At 37.0% G+C, this 19,662-nt stretch overlaps 2 long non-coding RNA genes across 2 annotated transcripts; one reads left to right on the plus strand and one right to left on the minus strand.

Moving 5' to 3' along the window:
- Positions 1-16,049: 16,049 nt before the first annotated feature.
- Positions 16,050-17,603, minus strand: LOC147871765 (uncharacterized). Its single transcript, XR_015538364.1, has 2 exons — positions 16,302-17,603; positions 16,050-16,155 (listed from the first exon to the last, which is right to left on the minus strand). It is a non-coding gene; the product is annotated as an uncharacterized LOC147871765 (long non-coding RNA).
- An 86-nt stretch (positions 17,604-17,689) lies between these two features.
- Positions 17,690-18,861, plus strand: LOC147871766 (uncharacterized). Its single transcript, XR_015538365.1, has 2 exons — positions 17,690-18,609; positions 18,756-18,861. It is a non-coding gene; the product is annotated as an uncharacterized LOC147871766 (long non-coding RNA).
- Positions 18,862-19,662: the final 801 nt, after the last annotated feature.

Consider the following 19,662-nt stretch of genomic DNA (forward strand, 5'->3'; position numbering starts at 1 on the left):
GTAGATGTGTCCATTTTTAGCCCTGAATACAGAGACAGTATATTCTACCGAAACATTGGCATCTGCTCAAAAACACAGAAGAACAACATTTACTCACGTATACGTTCTTTATATTAAGCGAAATGTAAGCGAACACAGAAACACTCTTTAGGGCCAGTATGAATGTTGGTCTACAAATAAATGCAGAGAAGACAAAGTATATGATCACTTGTCGGCATCAGAATTCATAACAGAACCAGAGTATGAGGACAGCTAATGAATCATTCGAAAATGTGACAGAATTCAAGTAACAGGGGACGACACTAACAAGTCAGAATGACATTCATCACGAAATCAGGAGCAGATTAAATTCAGGCAATGCTTGCTATTATTCAGTCCAAAATCTTTTGTCCTCTTGTCACTTACCGAAAACACTACAGGTTAAAATACACAGAAGTGTAATTTTGCCACTTGTGCTGTATGGGTACGAAACTTGGTCTCTATCTTTGAGGAAGGAACATAGATTGAGGGTTTCTGAGAACAGTGTTGAGGAAGATATTTAGGCCTAAATGGGAAGAAGACGAATCATAAGAAATTGCATAACGATGAGTTTTACAGCCTGTACTCATCACCTGATATTGTTAGGGTGCAGGATGAGGTGGGCGGGACATGCAGCACGCATAGAGGTGGGAAGAGGTGTTTACAGGGTATTGGTTAGGCATACCGGAGGGAGGAGACCGCTGGGAAAACCTAGACGTAGATGGAATGACACGTTAAGAAGAACCTTAGGGAGATAGGAATCGATGGAGCGAACTGGATACAGCTGGCTCAGGATAGAGTCCGGTGGTTGGCCTTTGTGAACAGGGTGATGAGCCTTTGGGTTCCATAAAGAAAGTGAGCTATTATTTGACAAGCCGAGCGTACGTTTCCTCATCTGCTTCCGAAGATGCACCAGTAAATGACCTGCTTGGACCTCAAGTTTGTATCCGTCCAGTTGCCTCATTCGTGGCCTAACTGGTATTCTTTTTCCGACTGGGTTTACGCAAGAAGGTCTTTGGTGTCTAAATGCAATTTATCGTTCTAACATGATCTTTATTTAGTCTATTTTTTCCTTTGTTCCAGTGCTCAGATTTCACGCGCCTTAAATCAATGGTGTGCTATATATTTAGCAAAATACACACTGCTAATGTGTTTATGACTGCGCAGTGTTACGTGTGGCTGTATGAGCTTTGTAACAATATATTTGAGTATACCGTAAATTAATATAAAGGAAGGTACATCCAAAATCACAATTGACGTGTTTGGAAAGCGTGGGTACTCAATGGCAATACTATTTTTTCACTGCCGTTTTCTTAAATTCAGAGTGTACCGGACTCTTGTTTGTTATGTGAGATTAAAATGAATTATTCATGTCATAAGAGGGATAGAAGTATCGTACTAGAAGGTAATACGGGTATTGTATATGTAAATGTAACCATAGCATCTACATTCAGCTTGAAGTATCAGTAAGTAAGTAAGTAAAGCTGTCCCACTAACGCCATGTAGGCACATTGGGGTGAGTGGAGGTATAGCTCCTCTCTTCCTTGACCTCGGCACTAGATGGGGGTGAGTGGTCAGCATCACGCCCCGGCCGGCTTTACCCCCGGGAAAGGACCACGGTACCCATTGGAGAGGAGGCTGGGTGGGCCCCAGAGCCGGTCTGGACGCAGAGGCTAGAGGAAAAATCCTCTGCCCCGTCGTCGGGGGTCGTCCAGCCCGTAGCTAGTCACCATACTGACTGAGCTATCCCGGAACTGAAGTATCAGTGATGGGCCTAATAGATACCGGCTCCATAATCTGCAGCTTTTTAAATGGAAATATCCCTTTACAGTGAAGATCCTTGTAGTCTACATAGAATTTGTCCAACATAGTTCATACACAGTTATTGGACATTTGAGATTGTAAATATTTATCGTAAAACACTTGGTAAATACTTTTAATATCAATCAGTGGGTAAGTGATTCAATTTAATTCAATTCATCTATTGATGATGATGATGATAATTCAATTCAATTCATTTAATTTATTAAAGTGCTGAACAACAGCCAAAAAGGCCAATAACAGCCAAGCACTAACAATACAAACAATACAATACAAAAACAAAAAAATAACAGTGTTAATTTAATGCAAAATAATTAATAAGTAAATAAACTAAATATACCTAAGTCATATAATTCAATTAATAATACTAAATAAAACAAAACAGAAAAAACTTACGTAAGCAAAATGCGATCTTTGTTAAAGATGTCAATGCTCCTACAGACTGCATTGGCAGCAGAAACACATCTGGCAGAGGGACTGACCTTGAAATTACGTTGTACAGTAAAGGTAGAGTAGACTCTGATGGACCTAGTAGGTACGCAGAGACTAACTGTATCAAAAAAGATGAGCAACTAATTTTGCCTTTAAAAACATTCACGAGGAAAAGAGCATCCAAAAGCCTCCTCCTTAAATGTAACGATAAGAAATTTAATCTAACTAATATTTCATCATAATTATAGGCACAAACGCCATTAAAGAATCTAGCGTAACACAGAGCTACAAATTTCCTTTGAATCCTTTCCAATTTAAAGAAAACAGTATTAGTAATAGAGTTCCAAACAACGGATGCATACTCAATTTTGGAACGGACTAAAGTACTGTACAAGACCAATACGCTATGAACAGTGGAGAAGGAAGAAGTAATGTACCGAATCAAGCCAAGCATTTTTAAGCTATGTGAATATATGTAGTTAATGTGCTGATGAAAATAGCTTACAGTCCAATAGAACACCGAGATCTTTAACACAATGAGAGCGTGCCACCAAATTGCTACACAATTTGTAAGTAAAGTAAATACTGTTTGTCTTTCGGGTGAACGATATAACAGTCGTTTTACTTAAATTAAGTTGCATCCCATTCACGAGACACCAATTTTGCACTGAATAAATATCATTCTGTAACAGTTTGCAGTCATCAACATCGCTAATACTCCGATATATCTTCAAGTCATCAGCAAATAAAAGGCACTGTGAATTATGTATGGAGTCGCAGATGTCATTAATAAATATATTAAAAAGTAAGGGGCCTAGGGTGGAACCCTGAGGCACTCCACACTTAACACGATAAGGATACGAAAGAGTTCCAGAGACACGAACAAAGGATTGCCTGTCAGAAAGATAACTATGGAACCAATCAACATAACTGGGTGATAGTCCAAAGTTTCTAAGTTTACCAAGAAGAATATTATGAGGAACTAAGTCAAAAGCTTTAGTAAGATCAAAGTAAACATAATCAGTTTGTCCTTGAGTACTAACTGAAGGTAAAACGGAATTAAGGTAAGTAACCAAATTTGTTGCTGTGGAATTAAATTTACGAAACCCATGCTGTGTGGGACTTAATCTGTACTTAAAATGTTTTTGCAAATGATCGTAAACAATAAATTCAAATACTTTAGAAAAGTTATTAAGAATAGAGATGGGTCTATAATTACTAACAGTGGAACTGTTTCCTTTTTTAAACACGGTAACAACAGCTGTTTGTTTCCACAGGGACGGAAAGGTGGCACTATTTAAACTTAAATTAAAAATATAGGTTAATAAGGGAGTAATAATAATAATACTAAGCAACAGGAACTGTCTCCAGGTCGCTCAGAAAATATTTGGCCAACATCCTGGGCGAAGACGACATCAGGTAACTTCAGAAAACTGCTATTTTAGGATCTTCATACATCATTCGAAAGACGCTGTCGTAAAATACACAGTCATCCCTCACAATAAAACTATATAATACATATTAAAAACAGAATGTATTCGGAAATGGCTGCTGCACTATGTACCTCAGGGGCAAGGTTTGTCTCGGGTACATAGAAGTACATACCCCATAAAGTGGTGAATAGATGGGATATAATAATAATAATAATAATAATAATGGAAGAAACTCTACGAAACTAGATTTCCGTTAAACTCAGATTCTCCGGCCATTGGCCTCTTTAGGCAGTTCTGCGATCGCCATTTAGAGGATGATGATGTGCCCCTAGTGATCACCGAACAAGATGTGAAACGTGCCTTTACTGGCAAAAAGAATTTTTCTGCTCCTGGAATAGATGCCATCAATAATTTTTGGTGGAAAACTTTCACGAGCACACACAAACATTTATCTCGTATCTTTACATCTTTTTTGTGTGGTACAGAGCCCATTCCACCTTGGTTAACAGAAGGGCGCACCGTTCTTATTCCGAAGAAAGGAGATTTGTCTAATCCGGAAAACTACTGACCTATTACCTGTCTTAATATTGTATACAAGGCGTTCACCTCCATCTCGAACCATATCGACCCTATCTGGAAAGAGGTATACGAGCAGCGGGGTTCAAAACGTGGCATTGCAGGTTGCAAGGACAATCTGTTGATTGACAGATGCATCTGTCAAGATGCGGTCTATTATAAGCGCAACCTGTCAATGGCCTGGGTGGACTACAAAAAAGCTTTTGACACAACTTCTCATGAGCTGATTGTCATCTTGCTCAAAGTGCTGAAAGTCCAACCTGACATAGTGAAATGCATTGAAAATCTACTACCGCTCTGGAAAACGCGCTTCATTCTAACATCTGGGACGCGTGTAGTGTCAACCGAGTTGGTTTACTATCACCGTGGGGTGTTTCAAGGTGACAGCTTGAGCCCTCTTCCTTTCTGCATCTCGCTTTTTCCTCTTTCCGTTGTGCTAAGACGTGAGCGTGGTTACATGTGCGGTGCACCGTCCATCCGTAAGCACAAAGTCACACACCTTTTCTATATGGATGACTTAAAACTTTATGCTGCCAGCGACAGTGGCATTCAAAGTGCACTGAACACCGTGCAAGTATACACTCAGGATATCGGCATGGAATTTGGATTGGACAAGTGTGCAGTTCTGCATTTGAAAAGGGGAAGAAATAGGGATTTCGGCGAAGACGTGCAACTCGTGGACGGAAGCATCATACACCATCTTGATGCCGAAGAGTCCTATACATATCTTGGTGTGAGTGAGAGTCACGTCCAAGATGTCTCCAAGGTCAAAGAGGCTCTGTGCAGCAAGTATAGACACACCCTACGACAGATTTGGAGTTCCGAGCTCTCTGGTAGAAACAAAGTCACTGCCACCAACATGCTTGCTGTTCCGATCCTGCTCTATACTTTTGGAGCAATGAAGTGGACAGTTAACGAGTTGAAAAACCTGGACAGGGCCACCAGAAAAATGATGACCATGCACCGAAGTCTTCACCCTAAATCTTCTGTCCAACGCATATACCTCCCGCGTCATCTTGGCGGTAGAGGTCTCTTGGGTCTGGAGAATCTTCACAACAGGATAGTTCTGGGCACAGCTCATTCCATCATTAATAGCTCTGACCCCCTTTTGACATTCGTATGTTCGCATGAGTCTGCGGGTGTAGGGGCGTTTATATTTCAGGCGGCAAAGAGAGCAGCAAATGACCTCGGATTTGACTTCGACACCAGCTCAGTTGGACGGCGTCAGATCAATTCAAGGGCACTGTTAAGAAGGCTGAGCAAACTTTGTTGCTCAAGCAAACCCATGCATGGGGCCTTCTTCAAAAATGTAGAAAAAATGGGCTTGTCAAAAGACCTGACGTTCGCCTTTCTACGGTCGGCTGGACTAAAGTCTGAAACCGAGGGTTTCATCTTAGCGTGCCAAGATGGTGAGGTAAACACACTTGTGTACCGCCGAATGGTGATGGGTGTGGGGGTAGTGGATACTGTCTGCAGGGCATGCCTAATGCAACCAGAGACGTTGATGCATCTTTATGCCAGCTGCGCCTACATTCATCGACATAACGCTGCTTTACGCATACTCTACTACCACCTGAGACACTTTTACGGCATAGATAAGACACCCGTTTTGCCGTACGCTCCTGGGGACATTGAGTCCGTCGTTGAGAACGACAAATGTAAAATTTATTGGAACTACCAGGCAGTTAACAGCCACTAAACCTGACATCGTTCTCATCGATACCTCTGGATGCACCATGTATGTCATCGAGTTTTCGGCCCCGGCTGAAACCAACATAGTTGTGAAGGAGGCCGAAAAACGGACCAAGTATCAAGACCTTGTGTTTGAGCTAAGACAGCTGTACCCAGGATTCACTGTCAAATTAATCGTCCTCATAATCGGAGTTCTTGGAGGAGTCAAGTCGTCACTGCTGGCTAACATCAAGCTCATTCCGGCATGCCAGCGTAACGCTGAAGCACTACTCAGCCGGATGCAAAAGGCCGTGCTTCTTGGGTCGCTCCGACTACTGCGTGCGCACGACCCCAACTCACTGTAGCCGCCCATCTCGTGGTTCGAGCCGTGACTACAGTTTCATCTGGCCTGCAAGCATCCGAGTTTTTGGCTGCTTGTGGACCAATTAAACAATTCATAATAATAATAATAATAATAATAATAATAATGTTTTGTGATATCCAACAATACGTGTCGTCGATAAACTTTCGGGCAATAAAAAATTCTAAGAAATGTAAGCATTTTTCGAATTTCCCTGCAATAACACTGTGGAAACTCTTCCAATATCGTACATGGAAAGTACATAGAAACCATTGGTACAACAGGATGAAAATCCGTGGGCCAATACAGATAAAATGGCGCTGAAGTCCTTCATAAGAATAAATGAATTGGCGCCTTCTATAGCCAACCAGCAACTGATGGTATTTGAACATTAAATTTAGTGGCCCACTGATACATAGTTTTTTAGTCTTGTATTAGACTGTACAGTTGCGGCTGGCGGCCATATATCGTGTTTGTACGGTACAAAAACTGCTTCCACGTCACGCGTCGTGACAAAGTGAATTCGTGATAACGAAGTGGCCGTATTTCATTCAGTTGAGTACAGCGGAAACCTAAACTTTATAGTAATATTTCATGGTATTCAAGTAAAGGTATTTCTGAAATTGAGTCTAGTGAGGTCGATAAAGAGAGACGGGGCATAAGATCTTAGTAGCAGATGTGACGTAGGACTGAGATGGTTCTCGTGAGTTCCAGAGTAGTAACGTCTACTGACTTGTTCCATAAAGGTTTCAGACAGACTGTAACATTTTATCTGTACTTGGTTACAGTTTCTGCTCATGGATCCTCAACGAGACACTTAAATTCCTTTTTGAGGAAACTGGATATAATTGATTAATCTTCTGGAAGCTATTTTACATTTCACAATTAAATATTTCCTGAAATAGGGTAGGTCACCTTTAAGCATACACTTTAAATAGTTTAAAGTTGCTAAAAGCTGTTGTGAACGTTTCTATCTTTAAATATCTACTCGTTAAATAATTTTTGTTCTTCTGTATCATCAGACGTGATTAAAGAACATCTTCTTCAGCAGACACTGTTCCTTCCTTGACAGATTTGCTGTTGCCAGTAGGGCGTTGATGGAAACCTTTAGTTACCCCGAAACATGACCCTGGTGAAAGAAAGAATTTAGTCTTCCGAAACAGTATTGACTATTGATCAATATGTAGGTCTATTAGGAAACCTATAAAAAAATACTGGTCAGCCAAAGATTCATAACAAATAACATGATTTTTCGCGCCTTATTTTGTCTTGTTGGAATAGTGAGTTACCGCTCATTATACATTATTAGTGAGCACTTTTACTTCTTATTCAGGAGTTTAATGATTCTAACCTCTATTTCGAGACTGCCAACTTTAATTACTTTTCATGATATTCCTCAGACCCTCTTAACAAATTTATGTAATCCTGTCGTTTGATTCTGTATAACAATCAGTTGGGAGAACGTCGTTAAATAAGTAAATTTTTTGTCAGTGTCTAGAGTTTTTATTGATTTGTCGAAATCGAATATTTTAAAAATCAGTCGTAGGAATCGATAACTAATATTTTGCCTAACAACGTACTCTGCTGGTAATCCAAGCTGTCCTTTCAACTAAATTCATTATTATTCACAGATTCGCCCGTGGCGGCACTAGAACTTGAAAGCAATCTTAATGGAAGTTCCATCAGAGAAGATGTCTACTTGGAGTGCTATATTCTCGCAAATCCATGGGTGTACAAAGTTGTCTGGAGGCGCAATGTAAGTATATACTGCATATTAGTATTAATAACACGAGACTTTTCGTGTAATAAAAATTATACGTAACAGCTACCATTTGGCTCACGAGGTCCCATTAAAATTGACCGAGACATTTTATTTTACGCTTTCATTTAATAAAACTGTGTGTTTAATACAATAAAAATTGTAAATGAAGTTCCAGTTCTATGATTAAAAAATGTCTTAGTGACCTTTTGCTTTCCGATAAGTTTCCGCGCCCAAATTCTGTAATCATTTTTTGTTCATACAATCCAGACTTCATATCCAGTCAATTGAATCCTCCTTGATTTTACCGCCTTTATACTGAATGTAACAAAATTCACACAACCCGAAGATTAGATATAAATATTTTGTTAATGGGATAGGGAATTTTCAGTTTATCGTGTTCAGTGGCAACACTGGTCTTCTGTCTCCCAAGTGAATAGTTTGTTTGACCCTAACGCAGTCGTATGAAGTAGTTTAACAGGCACGAGGTGCAATTACGTCATAAGTCAACCATTTTTCAACTTGAAAATCAACGGGACAACTCTTCGAAGATTCTACGAAAGTGTATATGTCTACTGAAAGGCGGGGGACACTTACAACATATGCTGTAATTATGTAGTTATAATAAAATATGCAATTATAATATAAAGATGACATTCAGCGTCGGTTGCCTGCCTTTTGGTACGTCCGTTGTAGAGTAGAGCGCCGATTATCCGTCGTAACTGTTTGTATACCAGATTATAATAAAATATTACTGTCACAAATATCACTTTATACACTCAGTTATTTAAGCATCTGGCTAGAAACGTAAAATGAAATAATGTTGCTAATTTTAATGAAGAATCTCGAGAGACACGGAGGCATACGATTATTTTATGAAACCGCCGCTGGTGAATTTTGAGTTGTTTTCATGAGTTTAAGTTCTTAATTAAAAGCAGATTGCGAAAAAAATACACGGACATCTATGTTTTACGAGTTTCGTTATTTTATCGTGGGAACAGATCACTTTATGTTGGTATAATTGATTAAAATTTAAATCACTTTTAGTAACGTGGGTCTCTAAACATGTATAAAATAAGTATTTATATTTTGCATTTATATTAACATAATATTTAATTTTATAATAAAACGACTGCCTCAGCTTCATGAAAATAGGAATAATTTCGATTCTAAATATGAGTAAGACACGTTCCCTCACATGTAGCTGAATGAAACGTCACAAGGGATTATGTTCCACGGTATAGAACTGTATAGAACTGGCACTGGTTAGAACCAGTGGCGTTCATTTTTTAATACTAGGTTAAACCTTGTTCGTAAGTGTTCGGAATTTTCAAATTGGATTTGCAAGTATCAACTGTCAAGAAACATCCCTCCTCTGCTGAATTAGCAATTAGTTAAATGAAGTGCATTGTAAATAGTTTTATTTTTGTGAATCATTGCGGTCGAGTGTTTAACCCACCTATTATATATTCCGGAGGTTCCAGTTTAAAATCTCTGCCCTCAGAACCATTATTCTGACAGAATTTTATCGTAGCTTTCCTCACTCCCTTCGAACACCCGCCGGTATAGGATCTTAAAGTAATCCACGACCGCTTCCTTCCACATCTTCTCCATTTCATTATCTTTTAGGCACTGTTATCATTCTTTGCTCTCAAGTCATATATACTAACAGTGTCATTAATATTCGCCAAACGAATATCGCGTAGGTGTGGCATGTATGCGTTCGAATATGTATTTGGATATAAATTAATTTTAAAATCAATTCCAGAGCCTGATTTTGATTTGTTTGTTGAGCCTTCGGGATCTGTTACCAGTGAATTTGTACATCTCAGTCATATGGTTAAAATTATTTTATTCTAACTCTTAAATTCGATAAATTTTATCTGTAAGATAGAAACCTGTATTTCCCGTAACATAAGTCAGACTGTTAAGGATTACTTACGATACGTGTTGTGTATTTCGCGAACCAAAATGTTTTCGGCAAAATCAAAGTATCTCAAACAATAAAATGGGTAGGCTACAGGCTGGGCGACTGAGGTTCAATTCCCAGCTGGGGGAGACATGTTTGTCTTATGTATCGCACCCAGAATGACTCTGAGGTCCACCCAGACTTCTAACCAGTGGGTACTCGGGGTTTTTGTTCCCTGAGGAGAAAGTGGACGGAGCGTGAGACTGACCACCCACCTCGATCTAATTCCGCGGTTAAGTAAGAGTGGAGCTGTACCTAACACCCCATATATCCTCATGGAATCGTGGTTAATGAACATCAGGGGAAAGTTTATCTTCCTGTATTCTGTGAGTAAAATGTCGAATCAATTAAAGCTGAAAGTGGTTTATATAATAACCGGTTTAATATAGATGGTAAGTTAAATTATCACACCTTCAGAAAGAGTATAGTTAGAATGACTTTACGCTTTAAACTTGTAAAAACTCGGTCAAGTGGGTGGGGGAGGTTGGTATTAGCCCCGTCATGACGCTGACGCATCATCGTGTAGACGTTAGAGTGCAGTCGATCCTCGCTTTAGGAAAACTAACATTACGAAATTTTGCTCATACGAACTCTTATAACGAAACGTTTACCCTCAGCTTGGAAACTTGGACCCTTCACATAAAAAATCCCCTCAAAAAATCCCTCCCAAATCCCCAACCAACATAACCCTCCTATCTGATGATTACGCGGAGAATCCTGATGACCCCCCCCCCCCCAATCCCAACGTCTTTTCTTCGGTCTCCATAAAATGTGCCTCAATCCACTTCAGAGACCTGAAGTCTCTTAATCCAAAGGAGATAAATTTGAAGCCAAGAAATCTGTTTGCTTTCGCGTTGTTGTTAGAGGACATATTTCTTTTCAAGCATGTGTAATAATTTGTTTCTATTGTCTGCATGTTTCGTTTAAGGAAATATTTTTCTATTTTTTTTTTTTATACTTTGTCTGTTTTCAGGAACGTAACCCTCAGTTATAACATTGTGCTTACGGGAAACAGCAACTCGCTTTACGGTACTCTTCCTTAGAGCGTCTACCCTCTTTACAATCTCCATTACTTTTGAGAATTCAGGATACAGTTTTATCCCGGTTAACAAGCATTCAGTTGTTTTTCTTTCTGCAACGTCTAGAGGAAGTTTAAACATTCCAATTTTTCCGTTCTTTACCTTTTGTAAAACTCTGAGTTTTGCTACCGTGTTCACAACATGCTGCGAACAGGCCCTATCCTGAGCTACATTAATCCAGTCCACACCCTAACACCTTATTTCCTAAAGATCCATTTTAATATTATCCTCACACTTACGCCCAGATCGGTCGAGTTGTCCCATTTCTTCGGGCTTAAAACTAGCGTTTTACGCATATTTTACGTTTTCGCAATGCATGATGCATTAAGCGCCCATCTCGACTTCCCCGGTTGCCTGCTTTAGATGGGAAACTTGTGTAGAAGACGTCCTGAGCCCATTCTCTATATATTTAAATCCTTTAATTTATAATTATGAAACATATTTGGAATGTGGAATTGTTCATTGAATGCATGAAGGTTTTTAAATATCCAATTAAATTAACGTGGCGTAGTGTGAGTTGGTATGTTGTTATCATTACTTTTATTTATTTTGGGTTGGATATTATAATAATTTATTTATAGTTTGTCTTTATTCATTAAATTACAGATTTTTTATGCCAAGAATAAAAATGTTGCATTTGGAGTCTTATTTTTTATGACATGTACTTTGTTTTATTCCTTTACGATTACTGGTTTAATTTGTTTATTCATTGAAATATTATTACATTAATGCTTGATCAGATATATTTTATTTTCATCTTCAGGCAATGGGACTGGCCCATTACCATTTTAGTCCAATGTGTCCATCGGATTTTAGGTTTTTCCTATTTTACTCCGCCCTTTTGGTTTATATTCTTAATTTTTTTATTGGTAACCCGTTTTCTTGCGTTCACATTACGTGTTATTGACCACGTTAACTTCACAGACTATTTATATTCTTCTCTTCTGTTCAGTCCCCATTGGCGTAATTTAAATATGTTTATAGTACAAATAAAATTGAACTGCCCTCCGTCATGCTAAATTCGTGTGCAGTCTTCAGTGACTTTTGCATTGTAAGTTATGTTCGTTCTGCGGAAATTCTCGGGAAAGCCATAAATATTGTCTCATGGATCTGTGTGAATTCCCTACAGATGAAATTCGAAACGCATTAACATACCTTGACGTTGCTTTATTTTCAGTAGGGTGAGTTTGGAAGTCGTGGAATTTTACGGCCTGGAACCCGGAAAACATTCTTCTGAAACTTGTCGAGATCTGGGGATGTTAGCAAATATGAGATTCTTTTCTTTTTTTACATTTCTTGACTTGAACGTCCTGTACTGAACATCGCTGTCCTGTGTCCTGAACTCATGCTTTGTATCTCGTGTGCCCTACTTTAAAATCGTAGCTCGGATACAGACGATTTCCCCTCTTTTACTCAGTCTCTACAAACAATTTTAATGAGAAGAATTTACCTTATAAACAAGTCACCTCTGCTCTCTTCCAAACTCGTCCTAAATCATTCGTTATCTGTTCCTCAATCTGAGCTATTTAAATAATATTTGATAAAATTTAAAGATGAGAATCTTCTGGTATACTGCGTCGAATAGTCTCGTAGAATTATATTGACATTTTATAGGTGCGCACTGCCTCCTTTATCAGGGCTTCCATGTTCATATTTGCCGCCGTGAGAATCTGAAATCCCAGTAGGAAGAAGAATATTAATTTTTAAACAAAAACTTATAAATATAACCTAGTAACGCTGCATCAACTGCAGGGTTTACTTCTTATAAATGTTTACGGAACAAGTTAATAAATTCGAAAAAAAATATTAAGACATTTATAAGTATACATGGAATAATTCGTACGTTTCATATAATGTCTCTAAACAAACTGAAATATTGCACACACTTGTAGTGTTTTTCTTAATTGATTTCGTTTAATTACGCAACATACAAACAGTTGTTTATTGAGTACATTTACGATAAACAGATTAAATTAAGTTAAAATGTAGTGTAAGCTAAATTTTACTGATGTAGGTCTTTTATACACAGAATACAGGAACGAAATGACAAAATCCTTTGATACTTACAGAGTAAGTCATTTAATTGCGAGAAATACTTGATCGATCTATCCGACACGCTCTGTAGTGTTATTCATTCCACAAATATAATGTCGCTTGGTAGTGGCTACAACATTTACGCTTCAATTTTTGCTGTAGCGTAATTAATGATCCGGTAAATAGGCGCATTGACCTGATCCCTCAAAAGTGTTGGTTTTATATTTACTGACTCTGGTCACTGTAAAGTTTACACCAGGTGCATGCCTGTCCATTAGTTTTGCGTGATTTGTGCATCACTGACTGTGTTCTGTTCGCCCTGCACTTCAGGCGGTCTGATTGCTGACGAGTGTTCTAATTTAAGTGAAATCCTAAATCTTCGCTGAATGCAAGCCACCTGTTGTTATATTGCAGAGGCAACGTACGGAAGTTGTTTCGCGATGTTCTTCAGACACGGGAAGTCATGTTGCTGCCTTGTGAAGGACCTCCCGCTTGCGGGGTGGGCATGGTGTTACAAATACTCACTTTAAAAATGTAGCTTGTTAGGAATTGTTTGAAAGATCGATTAGCAAGGGTTTACAAACACTGTGATAAAACTTTGGGGTTTCTTTAAAGCAAGGAATATCTGAACTAATTGAAAAATACTAACGCCTGTAAGAAAATTCTTCTGTCATGTCACCTGTATCAAAAGTCTGTTGAAATTTAACATGCAATGATTTTGTTCATCACCCTCTCTGTTCGTCCTATTTATGTTTTTCCTTTGCTTCCTTCCTGTCGTATTCTTTTCTTTTGCATGCTCTTCCTCATTCCTCTCCTTATTTATTCATTTATCTCCTTCGTACTTTTACTCTATTCCTCCTTCATTTCTTTTTATAACTCTCATTTGTTCATCTTATCATCATTCTCTCCCCAGTTCATTTTCTGTCCCTTTCGTACCTTATCTTCTCTCAAGCCTTGTCTAACACATTTGTATCGAGACACAACAATTCGAAAATTAGTTCGTGCTACGCTTTACGTTATCCCAACGTTCTTCGCTCGGCCCGAATCCATTCAAATCGATCTTAAAAGCATGAAATTACGTTTTATGTAACAGATTTTCGGCTTGTTTTAAAACGCTAAATATCAATTAAAATATACTGACTGGTTAAATATTTGGAACACTGGTTAGTTTTATGAGTATAACATAGTACATGTAATATCCGCTAGAGTTAAGTAAATACCTGTTACGTAGGTGGCCCAGCAGACGTGTTGTGCGCATGCTTAAACCCCCTTCCGTTTCTCAGTTAAGAAAATTGGTCTTTAGTATAGTCGGCGCGGTAGTTTTTGGCCGGTGGAATTTTCAAGGGGAAGGCTAGGAGCGAGTCACTAGTGCGATAGTATAATGCTGACTGCACCGAGGAGCTTATCGGACTGAACGCCCAAACAAAAGAAATACGCTGACCGTGCCACCTCAGGTACACAGACTAGGCCCGCCCGCCAGCTTCTCCACCGGCCAAAAACCACTGCGCCGACTATACAAATATATTTCTCACACGTGTGCGTTCCGCTTCTACACTTTTCGTGGTATTGTTATTCATATACTTGTTCTGTTATTATGTTATAACAGGCTTAGGCCACATCAAGTTTACATTAAAGCATAATGAATACGATGTTTTTCGGTCTGCTGGAATTCCAGCTGATGACCTACTCGGCTGCATACGTCACGGACCGTTCTATCTGGTTCCATAACATGGAACTTCTAGTCAGTAGAGAATACCAATCGTGTTGAAAGAGCTTTTACCGTGGATTTAGATAAGTTCTCTGGCTGATTGATTTGAGGCTATTTCGCTACGCTCTTTTCATTGAATAGTTCAAAAAGTGTGGAGTGAGATGGTGAATATGATAATGGAAACTGAAGGTAAGAATTTGATAGAAATTGATAGTAACATATTTTAAAGTGGACCTACTATATTTGTTGTTGTAACAGATTGTAATTTTGTGAAGTCAGTAGCAGACTTTTACCTGAGTAAGCAGTTTCTCTTAGAGCGAGATGTCATTGGTTACCAACGAGTTAACTGGGACATGGTAGGTCAGAACCTACTTACGATATATTGTGAAAATACATAAAGTAGTTATCTCACGACAAATTCAAGAGGAACACATTCGTCATCTCCTGTGCAAGAAGACAGGCTTTTGCAATATCGTGTATGTATGAGTATCGAGATCTGAAGTCATTATGAAATGTTAAATCAAAATATTGTAGAGACAGGAAAGGATGAACTATAATTACGAAACTATGCATCAAAATACATAGAAAAATACCCAGCAACTGGAAGAGATAAGAATAAATTTTATTTTGTGCTAGAAATTGGAGAGAGAGAAACATTAAATGCTGTATGATATGACTGGCAATAATGTCGATCGTTTGAGAGCTACACGGTATTGGACAAGAAATTGATATAACGTACTGATAGTTTAGAGGCCATATAAAAGTTCGGTTTCTGTCACAATTCTGATACATTCTCCACAAATATTATATAGATTGTAAATAAACGTATGCTAGGAAAATATATGGTTTTAAGAAAATATGTAGCCATTAACTCTTTAACGTTCATTGATAAGTTGACCTGCATATACCACCTGCTCTACCATTCAAGAACTTTTCACTTTTCCCATATAATTTATTCCTTATTATATGTTTTATATGATAATCATAATTAACATTTATTATTTTCCTTAGATAACATTAACCATATAATAATTTATTCACCGTCTCTACACAAGCTTAAAGATTGTTAAAATCACATAAAATTATAACATTTCTTCATTTGATATTGTTACATTTTAAAATGACGACATGTTTCGATGTTCATCCCATCATCGTCAGGTCTATCAATTAAAATTAAAATCTGTTGCACTTGCTGCCCTGCGTATACTGATTTGTTCTACCCGTTAGATTTTTATTTGTTTGACTTCCAGGCCTCTTCCATTAAACTTGAAGGCTGCGCCTGGATGCCTTAAATCTGCAAAATCAATTTTAATTTTCAAAACGTGATTCTGGATAATGACATAGGAAATAGAATAATTTTAAAGAGTTATTATGCAATATATCGTAATACAAGCAAAAGAAAAGGAATCACAAAATAGTATTTAAAGTATTAAAACATACCGGGTTGTATGTGATGTGCGTGTCCGATATTACGGAACGGTAGACTGCGACTAAGCTGTGTGTACCGTGTGTGGCTATATATATTGAGTGAAAGTTGTTCAGGGGGTTGGGTCGATGGACTGTAGAACATTAAATATTGGATTGTTCACGTAGATGTTGTTGTCGTTTAGTGCAATATTTTGTTTATGTGTTCTTTGTATATGATACTTTTCTATTGTGTCTCTGTGTCGTTTGTTTTGTACTATTTTTATAATGTCCATTGTGTGTTCTATTTTGTTGTATGCATGTCCCGTGTTTAATATATGCTTTGCGTATGCTGAATGGTCTTTATTGTGTTTAATTGCTGTTATATGTTCTTTGTATCTTTGACTGAAAGTGCGTCCGGTTTGGCCTATATAGGTTAACGGGCAATCATTGCATTTTAACCTATATATTCCTGGTTGTTCATATTGATTTTTTGTGTCTAATTGTGGCTTTTGTTTCAAGATGTTTTTTATTGTGTTTTTTGTTCTAAATGCTATTTTTATGTTATTTGTTTTAAATATTTTTGTTATAAATTTGGTTTCTTTACCTATATATGTGAATGTGGCCCATTTGTTTTGTTTATTTTCGTTTTCGTCTTCATTTATGTTGTTTACATTGTTTATTTTATTTTTGGGTTTTAATTCGTAATTATTATATCCGTTTTCTATTAGAATTTGTTTTATTATGTTACATTCAATTTGTTTGTTTATTGTGGTTATGGGATATGTATTTTTTCTATTTATTAAGTAATTGATAGCCATTTGTTTATGTTCATTTGGATGGCATGAAGAGGCATGAATTATGGTGCTTGTATTTGTGGGTTTTCTGTATATTTTGAATTCGAAGTTATTTTCGTTTCGTATTATAGTTAGATCTAAATAATTTAATTTGTTATTTTGTTCTGTTTCTAAAGTGAATTGTATATTTTGATTTATGTTGTTAAATTCATTTAAAACATTTTTTATATTTGTATTTTTTGCATCAAAAATCATGAGTATATCATCAACATATCTACTGTAGTATTTGATTTGATGTTTGTTTAATATATTTACTATACAATCATGCTCGAGATATTGCAAGAATATTTCAGATAATATGCTTGAGGTGGGAGCTCCCATGGGTAATCCTGTTTCTTGTTTCCAATATTCATTGTTGAATTGGAAATAATTTTGGTTAATAATAATATTAGTTATATTTGTAATTTCATTTATTAGATCTGTATTTATATTTTGTCTATTTAGAATATCTCTTACAATATCTCGTAGCATGACTGTTGGAATATTTGTATACATATTATTGATGTCAAAAGAACAAATTTGTATATTTTTATTATTATGAAAATTCAATTGTTGGATTTCGTTTATTAATTTTATAGAATTTGTTATGTTAAACGTATTTGGTAGATTACAGTATTCTTTTAAAATGTTTGATATTTTTATTGCTATTTTATATGCAGGGGCTGATGTCCAATTTATTAATGGTCTGATAGAATATGGGTTCTTATGTAGTTTAATTTGTCCTGTGATGATTGGTGCGGTGGCGCTGTGATTATAGTATTGTGTTTTGGGAGGGTTAAAAATGTTATTACATTTTTGGGTTATTTTTTGTATTTCCTTTTGGTATTTTGGTGTTGGGTTTTGTGTTAGTTGTGTGAATTCATTTTTGTTTATAAATTGAGTAATGTATTTTTGGTATTGTTCTATAGAGAGTATTATGATGGTTTTTCCTTTATCTGCTTGTGTAATTGTTAGTTTATTTTGTTGTAACTTTTGTTTGATATTTTTTATTAATTTCCATTCGTTAATATGTGTTTTATTATATTGATCGTTCTTTTTGTTTTGTTTAATTAGGTGTTCAATTTTGTCAGCTATTTTGTGTCGTATGTGGTCTTGTTTTTGTATAGGGATTAGATTTATTGCAGTTTCTGCTTCCAGTGCTAGATTTGTGATCCATGTTTTTTGTTTGTGATGTAAATTGTATTTTAAACCTTTGTTTAGTAAATTATATTCGTTTTGTGTGAATTGAATATTTGTTAGGTTCTTTACGCGACATGCGAAATGGTGTGATGGTTCGTTATGTTTGTATTCGTTATTATCTTCGTTTCGTATTTTGTTTAGTAATATTTTTATTTTATTATTTTGTTTTTGATATTTAATGTTCTACAGTCCATCGACCCAACCCCCTGAACAACTTTCACTCAATATATATAGCCACACACGGTACACACAGCTTAGTCGCAGTCTACCGTTCCGTAATATCGGACACGCACATCACATACAACCCGGTATGTTTTAATACTTTAAATACTATTTTGTGATTCCTTTTCTTTTGCTTGTATTACGATATATTGCATAATAACTCTTTAAAATTATTCTATTTCCTATGTCATTATCCAGAATCACGTTTTGAAAATTAAAATTGATTTTGCAGATTTAAGGCATCCAGGCGCAGCCTTCAAGTTTAATGGAAGAGGCCTGGAAGTCAAACAAATAAAAATCTAACGGGTAGAACAAATCAGTATACGCAGGGCAGCAAGTGCAACAGATTTTAATTTTAATTGATAGACCTGACGATGATGGGATGAACATCGAAACATGTCGTCATTTTAAAATGTAACAATATCAAATGAAGAAATGTTATAATTTTATGTGATTTTAACAATCTTTAAGCTTGTGTAGAGACGGTGAATAAATTATTATATTGAAGAACACAAGCATGACGCAATTAAGATATATATAAAAAAAACATTAACCAGTTGATCTTTGTGATTGTTAAATCTCATGAAGACTAGCATTTCCTGGTTACTGGAGCAAATGCTAATTTGTTACACTAATTTCACGTTGCACTGCATCCTTCTGACGTATCCCACCTGATATTAATATCAAAATAACGCCTTAAAGTAGCTCCCCCCAATCACAATTTTACCAAATGTCGCTCTCCCATTGTTATTGTACAAATTCTAAATTCGAATGGATTTCAGTGACACTGTCCCCAGTTTCTCTCCTCTGAAACCACATGTTTTCTTGTATATTTTTGTCTTCGGGCGTTTTACGTTCTTTCCATCCTGCTCTCACCAGGTAGACGAGCGGTTCCCTCAACCCTTCCTACCTCTCTCACTCATTCGGCTTTAGAAGGTTAATTAAACTGTCGTCAAAATACAGCAGCCACTGGAGACACAAATGCGGTGGTTACACGACCTTCAAGCAAATCTGCCCATTTCTATCAGTAATCCCCAATTCGTTTATGTTGCTACGAGCTTCAGGGTTCTAAGCCATGTGGTTACGGGGTTTGTGCTTATGGAATTATCCCTACATTCGTCTGAACGTAAGTAAAAGTA

The sequence above is a fragment of the Zootermopsis nevadensis genome, unplaced genomic scaffold (assembly GCF_977971745.1).
Source record: "Zootermopsis nevadensis isolate Lab colony 2312 unplaced genomic scaffold, Znev_1.0 Znev_ptg000040l, whole genome shotgun sequence".
NCBI lineage: Eukaryota > Metazoa > Arthropoda > Insecta > Blattodea > Termopsidae > Zootermopsis > Zootermopsis nevadensis.